General features: G+C 42.1%; 1 protein-coding gene across 1 annotated transcript in view; it reads left to right on the top strand.

Moving 5' to 3' along the window:
- The window catches only part of T265_00955 (hypothetical protein), a gene marked incomplete at both ends in the record, with an annotated part of 56114 nt that overhangs the window by 5216 nt on the left and 32463 nt on the right, over window positions 1-18435 (top strand). The window lies entirely within an intron of this gene.

Below are 18435 nucleotides of genomic sequence, written 5' to 3'. Positions count from 1 at the left end.
CGGTCTGTTCTTCTTGAGACGCTTGCCCACCAAGGAATGCCCCGTAGGTTGTAAACATAATACGTTCTTTGTATTCTCAGACTTCCGGACGCGTGAGAGTGTACGGAGAGCTCTCCAAAAGCTTCCGCACACAAAGCGGTGTCCGTCAGGGATGCCCACTCTCTCCATTCTTTTTTAACTTCGTGGTCGATGAAACAGTGAGACAAAGGCCGCAAGGTCTCTAAAACCCTGGTGTTCAAATAGCCTGTGAATAAAAACTTGTCGATCTGGAATATGCAGACGACATCGTTCTCATGTTCGAAGAGGAGGAGAAGGCGCAAGTATTCTTGGATGAACTGACCAATGTCATCCCGTTCTTTGGAATGCACTTTGCACCAACAAGGTGTAAGGTCATGCTCATGAACGTGCAGTCAGTGAACACTTACAATCCAGGAAGAGGTAATGAAAGTCGTGGATCGTTTTACGAACCTTGAAAGTTGTATTAACTCTGATTGTAGTGTGACAGATGAGGTAAATGCACGAATTTGCAAGAATCGGGCTGAGTTTGCTAACTTGAGACACCTATGGCGTCAGAATAGTTTATCTCTGAATCTGGAGGGACGTGTGTATATGGCTGTGAGACTTGGCCTACTCGAGCAGCGGAACTGAAACGTCTTCAGGTGTTCGGCAATCATTGTTTCAGAACCATAGCTAGCGTGGGTTGGTGTCGGCGAATTCGTAACAAGGCAGTTGGAAAGTGCGTTTTCGGTTGTGTAGCGGGTACTTCCATTGAAGAGTGTGTCCAGTACCTTAGCTTCAAAAGTTATTAAATGGTAACTATCCTTGTTTGAGAACAACTTTTACTTAGCGGTCTTTAGTGCATGTTCACCGCGGACGCATAGAAGATACAATACATTGAGGGTTTAATAATTCAGCGTAGAACATAACAATTTTGTACAGAGGGGTTTTAATTGGCTTGGGATAGTTTTGGAGGATATTAAGAGGGATCGTTTATCAGTCTCTGAATGTCATTCTACTGAAGATAATGACATTGTTGTAGCTTATTAATGACAGAGTTTTTAACATGATCCGCGCCCAGATAGTGAAGAGAGGGCTGATGTTATTTTCATGTAGAAAATAAGTTCGCCTCAAGCTCAGCTCCAGTTCTTGCTTGTGGCTGACCGCATATTTTGTGAAGTAATGAGACTCTGTCGACTTCCAGAATTTATCATGTACGCACAATTAAGCATTCACCATTTCGCTCCACGTACGGAAAGGCTGTTGGTGTTGTTGATTCATTTATTGGTTTTACACAGAGCTCCAAGAGGTCATGCACACATGGCACTAGTCAGTAATAAAACATCAACCGTGGGACCGCTGGCATTCTCCAAGATGTTACGTAGACCGATTCAAACATTCAGATCTGCAAATGTTTGTTTAGTTTGTAGTGAAATGTCGCCAATGAGGTATTTTCAGCCACTACAGGATCCTGCACAGTGCATTTTCGGAGATGAAATTCTTGAATATCTTAAAAGTCCTATTACAGTGGTTCTCTTTGATGCTTTTTCTAAAATTTTGCATTCATTGGCAAACATCTCTAGGCGACATTTGATGCTTTAGAGCATTAATTTTCGGACAAATTTAGGAGAAATTGTTTTTGGCACCGTATAGGCATAAGACTCAAGATGAATTGTCTCGCAGAAATGTATGCCACTCTATATGGGTTGACAGACACCATTCGCCTTTTTGGTTTTCACGTGTTAACCGAGAAATCCTAATAGACCATTCAGAGGAAACAGATAAAATTACACAGCAAATGCTCAAAAAGCATGCTTTATAAGGAAGCTTGTTTAAACTAAGTACACTAGATTTATGCCGTTTGAACCACAAATTTTATCAATTTTTTCTGTTGTTTGAAATTTATTTGCATCTGCATCTATGTGTTTTAGAACGCTTCTAATCACTTAAAGGTATCCTTTTTTGTGGATAGTCTGACGCTACTGTTCTCCATTTAGAAGGGTTCTCATAAATTAGAAACACATCTATTAGCTGAATGTTTGGGACTTCCATTGATGTCATGCAGTGGTGTCAGATTAGTGGACAAATCGGGACATGGCTTACTGAAATCAAGATTAATGTCGATAGGCTCTACCTTCACCATGTTCTCGTCGTTCGTCAGTGGAAAACAAATTTGACCAACGTATGAGACGTTTTTGATTCAGATGGTTGTACTTTGACTGCGATGGACCGCCTAAACTTACCCATGTGCGCATCAATTACAGGCACAATTAGATGCAGACAAAACCTCTAAGGTTTAGGAGTATGGTAGTGTACAACTAAGCAAAGGAGGATCGGTTCACTTTAGTGAACGGCTAACTTTTGTAGTAAAGGTTTCCTTTCCACCAATATAAATGGATCGGATTAAAATTTAGAAAGGAGTTGACCTAGACTGCAACGGCTCCTCGATAACTATAGCAAAAAGGTATAAAAGCATGTATTTGTCATCTCAAAATCCCTTATGTTCTCTTTGAGCCATGCTTCAATAACGTGAATAACAGCCGGGTGTGCTTTTGTAGCTTATAATCTAAAGTCACTTTTCTTGTTGAAGAAGTTCAGAACGCTTGCATGGATGAAAAAGAATATCAATCCATTTATGATCTAAAACGTCATCGTCATTTTCAAAGACGGCAAATCAGTGTTCATACTGACGTTACACTGCGTACAACCATAGGGTCTGTCTAATTATATATATAATTATATTTGAAGCTCGAGTGGAAAGAAAAGAAAAAGAGTGGGTGAGAGAGAATATAGTTCCGGCCTATGTCAAGCATTATGAGGTGCCTCTACCTCCAACCGCTCAGTCAGACAATCTGGAAAGAAGCTGACAGCACGACCGCCACCTACATTAGTTAGCCGCTATTTCTTGCGGCGTTTCCAGCCAAGCACAGGTGGCATAATTTTGCGTGTTGGTTTGCCCTTTGCCTCAAAGATATTTTGGCACTTGATCAATAAGCTGCTGCTTTCCGCAATGCTATGAGGCTCCATAAAACTATGTTTGTAAGAGTTCGGGTGCGTTAAAAATGACAGGCCTCCTGAAGCAACCTTCGGTAAACACGGTTGCTGTAGCTGCAAAAACCACGTACTTGGCTGTGGTTGCTGGTTGCCAATTGCCTGCCATTTGTCGAATTACCAGTTCGGACGGTTTCGGTCCTGGTTTCTTTGGGTGGAGGAAGTTGCTGATTACGGTCTAAGTCAGCGTTTTACTATCCACTCACTCAACTCATATTGGTTGAGATATCTTGACGTAGCTTAGGCATACTTGTCATAAATGACCAGGGAGAGTTCTTCTTTATAGTTGTGAGTTCTGCCCTATCAGATTCGTTGATCGAATAATGGTACTTCAGTCTTCTAAATTCTTGCTGTTTGTAGCTGTGTGACGTGGTATGCTCAATGGTACAGAATCAAGCGTGTTCTTGTTTTCAGCAACGTTTGTTACAGAGCTGTTATCTGTGCCTTTTCTGAGGTCTTTTTTATCGGTTTGAGTCAAGATAGAGATGAACCTTAACTCCAATTTTAAAGTGCATAACACTTAATCCACATGCTTAGAAATCACCGTATGGTCTCAAATGCTTATCAGTACATATTCCAGGTGATATTCCAAATAATTTCAGACCACAAGTACTACAATTGAACTGCGCACCGAAATCCGCTGATAGCCCTATGTTTTGAGCGCAGAGTCAGAATCCGTCTTCGGAGTAAACAAGTGGCGTTCCTATACAAGTATTAGAAATAAATGGAATACGACCTAAGAGGTTATACTTAATTAACATCATCGTCGACCGCATGACACCACATTCACTGCGGTTGCTCCGCTTAGGTACGATGCTGATTTATTTGTAAGCCGTGTTGTGAATAAGTGAATAAATCTGGATGGAGAAAGGGACTTGGTGTTAGCCTACTACAATCAGTTCGAGATTCCTCCACTCCCAAACACTCACTCAGGCAATCTAGATAGATAACGGGGAAGTTATTGATATCGATTAGCAGCCATATCTCACGGCTTCTTAAACTAAGCACAATTGGGATTACGTGACCCTCATCCTGGCACTGACAACACCCAGACTTTTTCTAACTTCATTCATGCAATCCGCCAGGTGAATGGTTGGCCAAAACTCTGCTTCGGCTAACCTGAATTGGACACGAAAAACAGCACGCTTGTTGGAAACTGATGGTTCAGAATGTGCGCTACATCATCCTAGCAACGCAGCTTCTTGTACTGGACACATTATTTGACGGAAGCACTCATTTCACACCCGCCTTCTGGTTACCTCTTTACGGGTTCGTCGACGTCAACCCACACGAGCTAGGCTATAAGGACAACGATAGACGGTACAGAAAATGGTTATTACTCATCAGTATAATTTGGATCTGAAACACATCATAACACAGTGCATCAATGATGTCAACGGGGAGAATTTAAAGTGGAAATTTTTGTGTCATAAAGAAAAACATGCTCGTTCCTATTTTGGAACATCTCGGGAGATGAAAGGAGCCTCAACCAACACTTCGCGTTAGAGGTTCATGGTGAATCCGCCTACGTAAGTATGATTACAGATAGTCACCCAGTACTGACCATCTCCTGAATACAAGAAAGCTAGCTAACTAGCTGTTGCAAAACACTGAGGCACGCCATGACGACAAATTTTAGCAAGGTTTCTGTGGAGTTCGAGATAAATAGCATGAAGATACTGAACTATGGAAGAAGTTATCAGGAGTACCCTGGCTCTAAAAAAGCCTTTACAGCATATTTTTGCTACCTGCCTTGGTAATTTTGGAGCTTCTGGCCATCGCACTTGTTCCCTATCTATGTCAGACGCATACAATCATATCGTGTCTTCACAGTTTTGCTGTAGTTGTCTGATTATATTCTTCGACGAGCATAACCTATAGACGGCGTGACCATCAAAAATCTGCGCGACGTCGCTACGGTACTCAAGGTCTTCTGCTGGAAAGTCCTCTTGAGTATTAGTTCGCTGAATATTTGACCCCGATTATAGTTGCTGTAACATTGCAAGTAGGTCTATTTTTCGACTCGTCTCGTCTCGTCTCAAAAACGCCGAGAATCATTGTCCTATACCTTACCAGTAATTCTGATTGTATGTTGCTCTAATGGAGTTTTGGCCAAGAATGCATTCACGGATTCACGGATTTATACTCAAGATCGATGTTTTTGCCCAAGATTCCCGGGTGGGTTTCGTTCTTGTCGTTCAGCGGTTGTCATCCACCTGTAAGGCACAAGTGAAAAAAGGAAGTAGGACCGCTCTTTATGTTCTCAGCGCGGGGCAGTGTGCTTGCCAGCGCGAGGATTCGCATAAGTAAATGTCTAATAGTGCTTTGAACTGGGATCTAGAAGGAACGTGGACAACCGTCGGGGGCAGATCATTCCGCGCAGCTACCGACAAAAGTGAGAAAGAACCTTGCCTAATGAATATGTGCGCTCTGAGCTTGAAACTTTTCTTACCATCTCCCTGCCGTGTTTGCTGGGTTAATGGTAATTTCTGGTGTCACCCATATTTCGACGATTTTACAAAGGAATAACAAATCGGCCCAGTAGATTATAATAATAACGTTTAGTCCCAGCTTGTGGATGGCACACCGTCAGGCATGGTCATAAGTTTACAGCCGGAATAAAACATGGCTGTGGGGACTTGCACGTACTGGAGAGTGCGCGGAAAAAAGCACAATGTCATAAACAGTGGATAGTATCTGATTCCGCATTCAAACACCCAACAATTAATCGCTGACTGATTTGCTGAGGAGGGAACAGGATAAACCGTCATAGTAAAGCTAATATACCATTCACTGGCTGGCACACAAATTGCGGTACGGTGTTGTAGCTGTCTGTGAGAGATGTGCTGGGTGGTGCACCTTGTCGTCTTTTGCATATCTGCCAATTATGCCGCATATTCAATCACAAGACAGGCAAAAAGCGAAGGTGGTGCACCTTTCACAATGGGTGGAAGTCACAGCAAAATTTGATGGCCCTCTAAGGAAAAATACAAAGTTGGGTCAGTGAGAATGGGCAAGAAAGAAGCATTTACGGTTTTGAACTAACCGCCCAGAACAAAGGTAGATCAGGGCATTAAAAATTTGCAAAATCACAAGACCTAACTTGCCTGGCTTGATGAGCACGGGCCTACAACGTAGCATGTCCATGCCCAGTCGGGAGTGAGCAAGCGTTCGGCCTTAGCTTAAATTTGAGTTTTCCTTGGTGACCCAAACTACCATGCCAATAGAAAACACATGGTTAATAAAGAAGTTGAGTCAATTGAGGCATGATCGGGCCGATAAGAACTGAGCGAGACAGGCAGCAACAACACGGTGAGAAGGGCAAAAACGGGGAGATGTGCCTATCACGTGATAAGTCATCGCAGCAGTGGAAACAAAAACCGGAACAATGGGACTTGGGGTATGACAATTCAATGATGAAGCAGTTTAACTTATTCTGAATTCGAAAAGAGATTACCTGTCATGACTGGGGCCGGGCGGTTGTGTAAATGGCCGGAATCACGAAAAGCTAAATTGAAGATGAAGGGACGGAAAAATTTGAAGTGGAGAAAAATGGCAAGTTTCATCTCAAAATTATGGCTTACAATGACACGTTTCTCTCATGTGCGTTTTAGGTGTACGACAGCCGCTGAACTACAAGAACAAAACCCACCTGGGGAAACTGGGCGAAAGCATCGATCCTGTATCAATCCGTGAATCCGTGGCATCCGTGAAGTAGACTCGCTGATGTCGCTTTTGGAGGTAATCCACGCGTAAAAAATATTTTCGATGCGGATATAGTGCTAATGCATTGCTCTGAAGTAACACAGCGAATGAAATCGTTGAGGATGTGGAAGGGGTGAACTCAGACTCGAGTGGAAAATCTGAGTGGTTAAATCCGGACGAAAAGTTTGGCGGGCTAGAGTAAACTCGTCTTAGGGGCAGTTGGATCCGGGTGAACAGTTTGTTCGTGGATGCACCTGCAAGCTCGGGTGTGAGAGCTCTCAGTCGAGTCGGAAGGAAATAGTTGCAATAATGTAATCAGAGCGGCTATGGTAGCGCTGCACCATCATTGTACTGACATGCCTCAGTTTGTGGATAGTCCCTAGCTGACATCAGCGTTGTAGCAATCAGACAAGTGATGCGCATTCCTGTTGTAGCTGGGTCTGGGTTAAACAAAGGTAGTGGCACAGGTAGAGTCGGACCGATGTAGATTAGTGGTTACTTTCGGTTTAATGGGTGTACACCGGGGACCGGCCAGAATGAACGACGTTTAGGCGTGGCGCTCAGGGCAGATAATGCCGAAGTTTGAATCCTGGGAAGAGGAGGGAATTGAATGACATAACTAGAGTGTGGTGAATTCACGAGGTATCAAATAAGACGGCATACACCATAAAAATCTGAAGGGGGATGAGAGCAAGCTGAATGAATGTACCGAAAGGTGATGTTTTCGGTTGAAGTAACAACCAGGGACCGGCAGTGGGTTCCGATGTAGCAGGACGACACAACAACGCTATTGGTCTGTATCTTCTCGGGAAGTATGCAATACATTCAGTTAGCAATGCTAGAGGACAGTATTGGTGGTAAGATTGGTCCCGTGGGTTGCACTGAGTGTCAGTTGGTCAGTAAGCGGAAAGTTAGGGCGAGTGCAATTGGCTTATTTTTGAAGGGGAGGACTCAGCCAACGAGGTAGCGGACAGGGATTATGGTCTTTGGATTTGTGAGCAGAACAAGCAGATGCTACAGAAGAGTTGTAGGTAAGTTGTAGACAGTCATATGTGCACAATTAACAAGCTTGGTCACCATTCTGGGTGACTTCATATTTTGGCTCCTGATAAGGATGTTGTGGTTACATATAGCCAAAGAATCGTGAAGGAGTGAGTCCAATATAAGGAGAGGATTTCCTTGAGTCCATTAGGGGCGCAGCCTCGGTGGTGAACGGCGTTATTCTTATCCAAAAGAGGCACCGATACTAAGGCAGGGTCGGAAAATGGGACGCAAACAGAAAATGGGCCATCGGAATGTGTTCGGAATAGCAAGTTTGGCGCGGCCTACGGTAACACACAAAATCAGGAATGGTTATAATTGCCAATCATTATAGAAGCCCAATAGTAACAGATTTTATAAAGAATGATACTCAGGGTGGTCTTGGAATCGGTGCCTTAAAAGCTTATCACTGAGGTGGGAGTGGCAGGATATCGAAGTGGATAAGTGTAGCTATGCAAGAGTGTGAGGCACGCACGCCACACTATACACTATCTGGTTTATGTCAAATTGTGTGGTCTGGCAGTCTGGGTAAATAGAAAGCTAAAGTGCAAAAAGTGCAAGTCATCCGCATATTGTTGCAGGACATGTTGCCGCTTCAGTTTCTTGGTCTTGAATAAAAGATAATTCCGCCGTAATCTTAGAAGCTGGTTTATTCATGTGCCGGACAGAACTTTTATCCCTGTCTTGGGGGATGTTCCGCAAACTCGAGTCTTACGTGATTCAAAAAGATAGTGCACTCGCTTAATGCCTTTCTATCAGACAGAACATTTTGGGTGATAGTAGACTAGGTCTACTCTTCTCCGATGCCAGTCTCCATCGGAGTTACTCAGGTTGCTATTTTGAGGCCATTTCTGTTTCTGATATACCTCAACGACCTTCTAGATATTCTTTCAAGTCCATGTCCACCTTTGGAGGACGGTCTGAAAGCCCGTAGTTCTAGTTTCGCTGCCCTCCAAAGGGATGTAGATGCAGCAAAGTGGCAGTCTCTGGAGGGACACCTTCCTCTGAATGACGAAAAGGGCGTCCATATGTCATTCGGAAGAGATTAGGCAAATGTCATCTTCCTGCATAGTGAGAGTGGACACGAAGATATTATGAGCATAGATGCTCAAAAGCATTTTGGTATCTGACTTTCCTGAGACTCGTCTTTATCAATGCAACATGAGAAATCGGCTCAAACCGCATTCGCCGTTCAACAGATGATTCGGTGAACCTGTACGGGGCCTGTGTCAGACCGCTTCTTGAAAATGCCAATCAAGTCGTCTACTCATGACCAACCAAGGACGTAACCTTCATTTGGCGTGTCCAACAAGCTGGTTGGCGGCCTTAAATCCAGATTATTAAACGCGTCGAGCGGTGCTTGACCCCTCCCCTCTGGACCCCGAGGAGACCTAATGCTTACTTATGCGCTGTTTGGACATGTTAGACCAACAGATTTTTCACAGTTGAAATTTTTCAATTTTTTCCGGGTATTTGGTTCATGAAATAGCCTTCCTCCGACGGTCGTCCATGCTCCAACTAGAAACCAGTTCAAAGTAATATTAGATACTTTTCTACGCGAGCCATCGCGCTGGTAAGTTTACTGCCCCACGCTGAGAACTTAAGCAGCAGTGCTACACCATTTGTTCGCCCGTACCTTCCGGGTGAACTGCTGTCGCTGATCGTAAAGAACGAAACCGCTCCGAGAAGCTTGGAAGAAAGCTTGTATCTTGTGTATCAATCCGTCAACTATGGTGCTAAACTGGTGCGTTTTAACCAGCCCACTTGTTGGCCGAGAAAGTGCGGTATTTGAAAAATGTACACAAAAGTTGTAATCTGTTAATGCGCACCAATGCTGCTAAGCTCGATGGTTAACGTGAAGTAAGACATTAGATATTATTCTCTAGGACTTGTTTCACTAATGGTGTTTCCAATTTTGAATATACACTGCATTGCCTACAATATAAACGCCAGCTTAATGCCGCTAGGTTGGACTGAATTTCATTGATGTAGCCTAACGACACCAAGTAAGGTAAGAAAATAAAAGGATACCAATATGAAATTTGGCTGATGCTATTACCACAACATCGGAAGCCATTTAGCTTAGCTCGTAACATACAAATTGGACCTGCACGATAAATACCTCATTCTCGAGTGTATAGTTATACATAGTCGCTGAATGGTGCTTCAGGTATCACTGATTTGTGTTGACAACACTCCCATGCATGTAGAGACCGTCAAGTGGGCTGGGGATTATATTTAAAAAAGTATTACAACTTACGCAAAGACGGAGAGCGACTAGAACAAACACTTAAAAACGCTGTTGCAGTGCGTATAAACCAAATTAAGGTTCTATTTATTATTAGAATCCCACGGAGCCTTTCATGAACTCCTCATAGGTCACAAAAATGAAGGATCGATAAGTTGTGGTAATAATGATATTCATGAAATTTCGCGGGCCCCGACTGGTGTTGGTCGCTTTCCCTAATAGAATGTTTGTCCAGTAGCCTAGGTGGTTCATGGAGCACTAGGACTGTAACCCAATCAGAAGTCCTGGTTAGCGCACGCCGCTCTACTAAGTCCTCCTTAAGGTGATGTCTTCAGCACTACTTCAGAACCGGGCTGGATTATAGTGAATCGTGCTATTACACGAGCGCCTCACACAGCAATCCGTTTCAAACAGCCCTTTATCTATAACACAAGGTCCCTTTCATCCACACCGGAGATTGGCTGACGCTTTCGGATTTATGCTTTTGTCCTCAGTCAAGCTGTACACTTTGCTTTAAAGTGAACATCAAATCCTCTCTCGTCGCGGTGGTTCTTTTGGTATTGACGTTTTGTTTTGGAAAATCTCCGAAATACTTATAGCGCTTGTTAAATGTATTTTGGGTTGAGTAATCGTGGAGGCCAAAAGCTGGGTAAACACATGGACAAGTAACTCCGTTTTGCTCTCTGTAAGCATAAGAGAGCCGTTTGACTGGTGGATTTGTGAAGCAAACTTTTGTGTGCTAAAAGGCATCCCATCAGCATCCTGTTAAGAATATTTTGTCTTTTTTGAGTAGCTGTCTCCAGAAGAGTTCTAGAGGACCTGTTTATCTGCCCACTCAACCCATTACGTTGTGTTTGAGAAGCTTCAACTTCCAGATCCTTGCGCATTTTGTGTACAAAGATACCTTTAGAGTCAAATCCACGATCACAAAAAATTTTAAGCTCTCACCTCGGAGACAGATTTAGTGTTTGATTGTTGCATTTTCCACAGCGATTTTACCGACCATCTGAAGCAGTTTGGTAAAATAACTCACCAGTAAGATTACATGATTGCTGTCTCTTCATGCTTCATCTATTAGGCCCATGATAGCAACTCCGAATTTCCCTCCTAAACAGACGGTTTTCATTCTTTGGAGAAATGCTGTTTGGATGCGTCAGGTGCTTTGTTGGCAAACGTGTTTGGCTTGATTTTCAAGGATGATAACGTCCCAATGATGCTGTGATTGCTGGCATGTTCTGTTTGGCTATATCAAGGTGGCTTAAATATCTTCATGTTACTTTTTCAACACCACTGAAAGCGGTGGTTTACTCTGTACTGCATATGACTTCGAAAAAGTTGGACTCGGAAAAGGGCAGAGTCCTTGCTTCTGCATGATAAAAAGAATGTTTTCACTGTCCAGAAACCTATAATTCCGGGTTGAACCGTAGAGAGCTACCACTGTATGTGCATAATCCTTCAAAACCTGTAGCCTCATGAAACTGTGAAAATGCACTTATTTTCATGGTCTTGGTTAAGCCGTCTACCGTCGTTGATATATACCCTGTTTGATTAGATTATGTTAGAGGTAGACGGTTTAATGGCACAAGTCGTATTTAGAAAATTTTATCGAAAGTTCCAACTCCTGAAACTTGTATGGCACCACCTTCAGGAGCTCAAATGCAGGCTTCCTGTAGATATTGATAATGTTCAAGTGGACCAAAGTAATTAGATCTGTTGTTGTAATTTTTATAGGTCATTGAAAGCTATTTGAGTTGCGTAACAACACAGATGGCGTCGCTTGATATTGTTTAGACTCAACAAAAACCAGGAAGCCATTTACTACCTATATTTTTTATCCATTTTTACCCACCAGTAATCGGATTCCGGGTGTAGCGCGCTTAGCTCTTTAGCCTACGCAAATGCGTCACCCATATTTCTGAACTTTGGTTGCGTAAACATGCTATAAACGCTACCTGATTCAACATTGCTTAGTCAACAGTGGGCAGGGTATTATAACTTAGAGGCTTACCTTTAGTGGAATACCCGAAGTCTATTGGATATAGGGCAGCACTACTCTGAGTCATCTTTAGGGAAGATGTTCAATGACCTTGTCCATCTTAATCTCTCGCAGACAAGGCACACTTTTGGTTTATTAGCAATTCATCTTCCTGCCTCTGTTGGTAGAATAGTCTGACTGGTGTAGTTTGAACTCTTGTTGATGTAAGAAACTACATGGATAGTCCTTTGCTGTTCGTTGGCTTAAGAGGATGCCAAAGCATTTATATGTCAGCACTCAAACTATTGCCTTGGATTTGTGGTAATTAAAATGCAATAAACCGCAAATAAGCGGATGAATAAGATAAGAAAACGGTTGGTTTTTGTCGGTTATATCCAAAAGTGATATCTCGCTAAGTAACCTTTCATTATGTTGAAGAAGAAAAGAGCTGACTAGCAAGCATTTATTGGCGACCAATCTATCCTCCAAACAGTGGATTTATGAGGCAAAATTTGTTTGTTTCTTGTCTCTTAAACCCCGAGCCATGCAAATGATTCGTTTGGAACATTTATTGTCCTCTTAAAAGGCAAAACCTTGAAGTGTTCTGGTGCTTGGGTTTTTCGGACGATACCGATGATACTTCTTATAACATTATTTCAGGGTAAATTAGTGTCAAGTTTGCTGATGTTTCTTGACCACAAACTGCCTAGTGCACAAAATTAGCTTTGTATGTACGTATTGGCACCTTAGCGCACACGTGTCTAGACAGTCATCGTAGTATCTTTTCTATATTATTCTAGTCCATGAAAATTGCCGTCACTGCATATAATGTAAGATGTTTGTGATTTGGCACATGTTGAAGGATCATTTTTATATATTTTGCAAACAAATAGTTTTAAAAGGAAATCATCTTTGTGGCGACTCTATAAAATTGCCAGTTGGTGATAAGTTGTATCCACATAAAAGCCACTTCTGTCATAGACCTTTGACCGTTGGTTGGCTGCTGGTCATGCTGAAAATGAGCAACGCCAGCCAAAAATCAGAAAACATTTTTTTCGTGGAGGAATACAGTTTGGTGTTAGAGGTATTTTGTTACGTCCATTGCTACACGCAGTAATGATCGAGGAGGATGTGGCTTTGTACAAGGCGCCCAAGAAAGGATAAAAACAAGCTCTTTAAAACCTTGCTGTGCGATCAAATGAGAAGTTGTGTACTCTTGCATCAACCGTCCCGCGCTTTGCTTTGGCTTTTCTTGGTGCAGCACAATTTCTCACTTGTCTTTTCTGCTCTGATTGCTCTGAATATTTGATGAAACTCACATTTCCCGTTCCTCTGAATTCGCAAAGAGTTTAGTGGCCATCGAACATGTGACCGATTCCGTTTTTCACTAAAGCTGTGCAGTACCCTATGGGCATCTAATCAAATCTTCCGTATTAAGATATGTTATCAACGTGTCCGCTGTAAGTGAATGTGTTTGCACAGCACGCTTTGGTTCTGCGGCCTAGAGATGTGAGCCGATGATAACCACAAACCGTGAAATCTGGTCAAGTTACCTCATTACTAAAATACCTGCCTTATAAATCACCGTACGCGTCTGTATGCGTCAGATGCGTGCGATAATTAAAACTTTGTTGAGATTTCTCAATGTTTTTCGCATGCCTATATGACCACGTAAAACAATATATATATGTATGTATATATTTGTGGCCACCAAGTTCTGGTTATTTTCAGTGATTACATCTTGCGTATTCGAGAATGCAAGCCAAACCAATCCAAAGTGTGTAACTGGATTAAGCTGATAGCTCACTGACTTGGGTACAATAAACTGCCAGTCCCTGAAAATTCTCCTTTGATAAGATGCTGAGAAAAACGTTCGGTTCTATGAGTCTAGCCTCCGCAACCAGCAGAAATAACCACACAAAAAGGAGGGCAGGGTGAGTCAGTCAAATGAGCTTGGTTACTTAAGGGTGGCTTCAAAAATATAATTTTACGTAATTATGGCATAATTCATACCACTATATTGTAGAAAAAAATAGATTGTAAGAATTACCTTGAAAATGTACTTTGTTTGAGCTTTGAGTGGCTCATTAGTTAAGGCGCACACTTATTGACCTGAAATTTTCATGATCAAAACGCAATCCTGACATCTCAGTTACTCTATTCTAGCCCGGTGGAACCTGAAAATACCTCTGAATTCTTGCTTTCTTGATGTGTCATTGCAACCAGGCACTAAAAGAGTTATTGTTCCATTGTTCTGCTTGTGTAAATTGCTGGCTTTTATTGAATATTGTATTCAAATGCGGCAACAACTACACTCTAATCTAATAAGGTTGCGCCAGACACCCTGTTAAATGATGCATTCGAATGACAAAGATTACTGTCAGTTGCCATGTTGTATTCAGATTAAAACAGCCATGTTTTATTTGGGTAATCTCGCCTACCTGGCTTGTGTTTTTGCTCAGCTTGGAAATGTTGCATCCCAGTTTTGTAGTCCTGTTGGCACAAATTGATGCCTACAGAGGTTGTATATATGATAGCCGCGGGGTGTTTTCACAAGACAAAGAAAAACAGCACCTAAAGCTAAAACTTAACATACGTGCTTCCGGAATCAACATATTTGTTTATTTGGGTTTCTCTGCTAGTGATTTTTTGTTGTCATTATCGCTTCTTGAATTGGGACTTTGAAGCCTTTTGGACTCTGAGGGTAATCTAGCCAGAAGTTAAACGATATCTTTAGCGGACAAGTGGTTACAGCAATGTGTGACTCTGGAAATAAGTGAATAAAGGAGGTCTTGGAGATTACTCCACCTTGTGTACAATCTTGACGCCTAAGGAATAAATTTTGGAAAAAGCATCAGATGTAACGTCAATAAACAACAAAAGCCAGCTCTCTAATCTCTAAACCGAGTAGTCTTTGCAACGATCAACCTAAATGTTCCATTCAACCCGTCTTACTCAGGCCGTGAGCCGCATTTTGATACTCCATTGGCTTCTGAAATAGTAATACGCATTTCTAATGTTTAAACCCGTTAAGTAGCGGGGTTAGATTATGTCTCTCAGTTGTATTTAAAGAAGATAGCGGATCGAAGTGCTTTTTTCCGGATTATACACTCTAAAGTAGGAACAAAACCTACGCTAGAAAACGGAAACTAGTCAATTATTGTGTCTTTACTCAAAACAAGCCAATCCCAGATTCAAAGTGGATAATCTCTCCGTGGTTTGGAAACGCCCCGTCTTGAAACGATAGTCTGAGAGCACTAGGAAGATTTTACTAAGGTAGTGGACACAACATCCACCTGTGCATATTAGGCCAGGCTTTGGGCGGCGTTACGCATGCCGCCGACAAATTATAGCTTTTTTAACGTCAGGAAAGCCCAACAATATTGAAAAGTTCGTATACAGTGCACCATATACCACCGTGAGTGACTTAGTGTTTTGTACATCAGAACCCTCTCAATAGTATTGAATATCCACTTTCCATATCCACCCCTCATCGTCCGGCAGGAAGACTCATCGGAAGACCCACTAAATCGCTAGTGTAGTGGTGTCATCTCTAACACGAACATAAATATTTTTCTTTCTATTTGCTACTTGATGCTTTTTACATCAGCTTCAAAGCAGTTTACATGTATAACATGTACCAGCCTAAGCTTTTAACAAAGAGGCACTTAATGTTTTCTTCAAAATCTTGCCAAAGTTTGACGACAAATGCAAGCTGGGTAAAAATTTTATCTTAAATGATAAACTCATCTTAACCAAAGTGGTAAATTATGTAGCTCTCCCCAGTAAAGGTGACAGAGTGATTGCCATTTGGAATCCTGCCGAAAAACTGAGTGCTATCTAGTGATATGTTCACAATTCATACTAAAAATTTCTCTATGGAGACGGTGAAAGCTATTGCATGGCCAACAACTTTGTGTTTGAATAAAGCCAAATGTTCACATTTGCGTGCCTTCATCCCACCGATTCACAGGTTGCTGATCTGATGTATAGCTGTCGGCTTCCCAGAGAACCTCCGCAAAATGAAAACGCTTATGCACGGCTCACTGTTTACATACATACATACATATTCTGAATTATACTGTGAATACCACCAACATCCAAGGGGTGCGCAAATAAGCTCTCTAATTTCAGAGTTGATCAGCGCCCGCATCGTAGTTCCATATGCCATTTCAAATTAACTAAAGCCGGTACTCAGACAAAACTTGCTTCTCGTCAAAAACAGTGAGCTGTCACGGTCGATCAGACTATATTGTTTTCGATCATAACAATTCCACGATGGAAGCTGAAAACAACGAGAAACTGGCTTTATTAGATGCCACTGTCCCATGAACATCAAAAGGACAAACAGACAAACGGAGTTATAAACAAAGTCTATGCACGTGGATCCGATTTCAACGTAATACAGCAAACATCCAAGCTGTTGCTAATAGAGTTGCATTCTGACACTATTTAATGAGCGCTAACGCATTTCAACACATGGAATCCAAAGTAAGTGGAAAGGTTATACAAATTCCTCCAGTAAAATGGTTAGGCAAAGAACTCCATTTAGAGATCTCTTTGGAGCTGTTATTCAGCTAACTCAAAAACCTAAAGATGAGGTAAGGGAACTACTATACCATACATATAAAAAATTTATGAGACTGACGCAAAGATACTACGGCGGCTTGATATGTTTAGCCTACTTACCTACACTTGCAATGTGAACACTGCTAAAGTCTTCTAAAATGGAGAGAACCGCTGTTATTTGCAGAGCTCAGTGCAAAATGTACAACAAAACTCTACACAGGTTGAAGAGAACTACCAACCGTAACTGGTGTACACCAGAAGACACACGCCGTATGGTGTTTTTGCACATGAAGACTGCAACGGATACGCTTCCAAATGAAACGATATCAGTGTAATATATAAAGCAAGGAGGAACGAAGAAGGGGAGTTTTGGAGGAGATAATACTCCGTGGATTATTGGAAAAGAGCTCTGTTGAGATCAGTTCTGTCTGTCTGCATATAAGAACAAAGGAAATCCAGAACCATCAAACCATGCTGCACAATGAATCAAAGAAGTAACCAACACAGATAAAAAACATCCGGATGCAAAGATTATTTTGACCTCACCTGAATTCACTACCCAACATTGAATAGCAAACGCTAATCGAAGTGGCCCAAATGATGGGAACTCTGCAGGAAGTAGTCGTGCGAATCAACCAATCAGATTCAAGAAGAGAAACCACAAGCTGGGAATGGATCTGTCAGAATAAAGACAGGAAACTGCCAAAAATGGGGGCGAACAAATACACAGTCAACGACAATAAAGCAGACCAAAACGCAACACAAGTCACAAACGGACGCTGAGAACGGGTATCAATAAAGATCAAGAGTAGTATGTAATGGCTCAATCGAACGCAAGACATGCAAACAAGGAAATGACACAGGTCACAAACAGACAACTACTTCATAACAACTAGTCACATCAGAGCGTAAGGACACTTATTGACAACTGCATAGAAGAAATCATGAAAATGAGAATCGTCCACCCAACCAAGCACTGATAATGTCTGCCTGAATGGTGAAGAGGCGTCCGCTGGTTGGTCACCAAGTTCGACAAGTAGCTGAACGGTCACCGGTCAAATACCAATAACTGTATCCGAGCTGCCACTATTCCAACACATTATCAATTACCCTGCCTAAATTGCGCGCAGTGTGTTGTTATCCGTTGCGTCTTATTATGTCCTGAATTGTGCATAATGACCTAAAAACAAACAGCTGGCCTTTAGTCACCAGCCCTCAGGTCTGCCGTATTTCTGCAGACTCAGCACATTTTATATTAACTTTGTGTAGGAAATAACACACGGACAGGCGAAAAGCAACTAAGTTATATACTTTGTAACAAGCAACTTTTAACTGCGATTGCTGCCTCTCACCCACACGTGGAACCATAATAGAACAATGGAGGTTAGCTGTGAAGAGCAATCAATTTTTAATAGTCAACAGTGAGTGACCAGAAGTTCTCGTCTCTCTGGAGGTATGTAACTTGTCTGAAGGAGTCAGTATAAACCATTCAGGAAAAAGTAAAAAGCCTCCTTTCTTAGCAGCTGGATCCCATGGGACAGTCAGTTGTATACCTTTCTCCGGATATCTTGTGGCATTTTATTTTGACTGAGATGCGAGATATGTAAAATACGCGTCGTTCTGCAGCAAAAGCGTTGAGGTTTTTCAATCCGGCATGTGTACTGAGAACAAAACATTTCGACTGAGCCTAACCCAGCCATACCGCTCACGGCAACTAGAGCTGGGAACTGAAACAATGGGTACTATTCATGTGAGTTGGGATAATGTAAAACAGAATTGTAAAAACTTTTATGTCCCAAAGATTTCTGCCAGAACAGCGTCGAGAACTCCGAAATACCAAGTAAACCTT

This window comes from Opisthorchis viverrini (genome assembly GCF_000715545.1).
Source record: "Opisthorchis viverrini unplaced genomic scaffold opera_v5_10, whole genome shotgun sequence".
NCBI lineage: Eukaryota > Metazoa > Platyhelminthes > Trematoda > Opisthorchiida > Opisthorchiidae > Opisthorchis > Opisthorchis viverrini.
The sequence above is the reverse complement of the archived record's forward strand: the minus strand, read 5'-3'. Positions and strand labels throughout refer to the sequence as shown.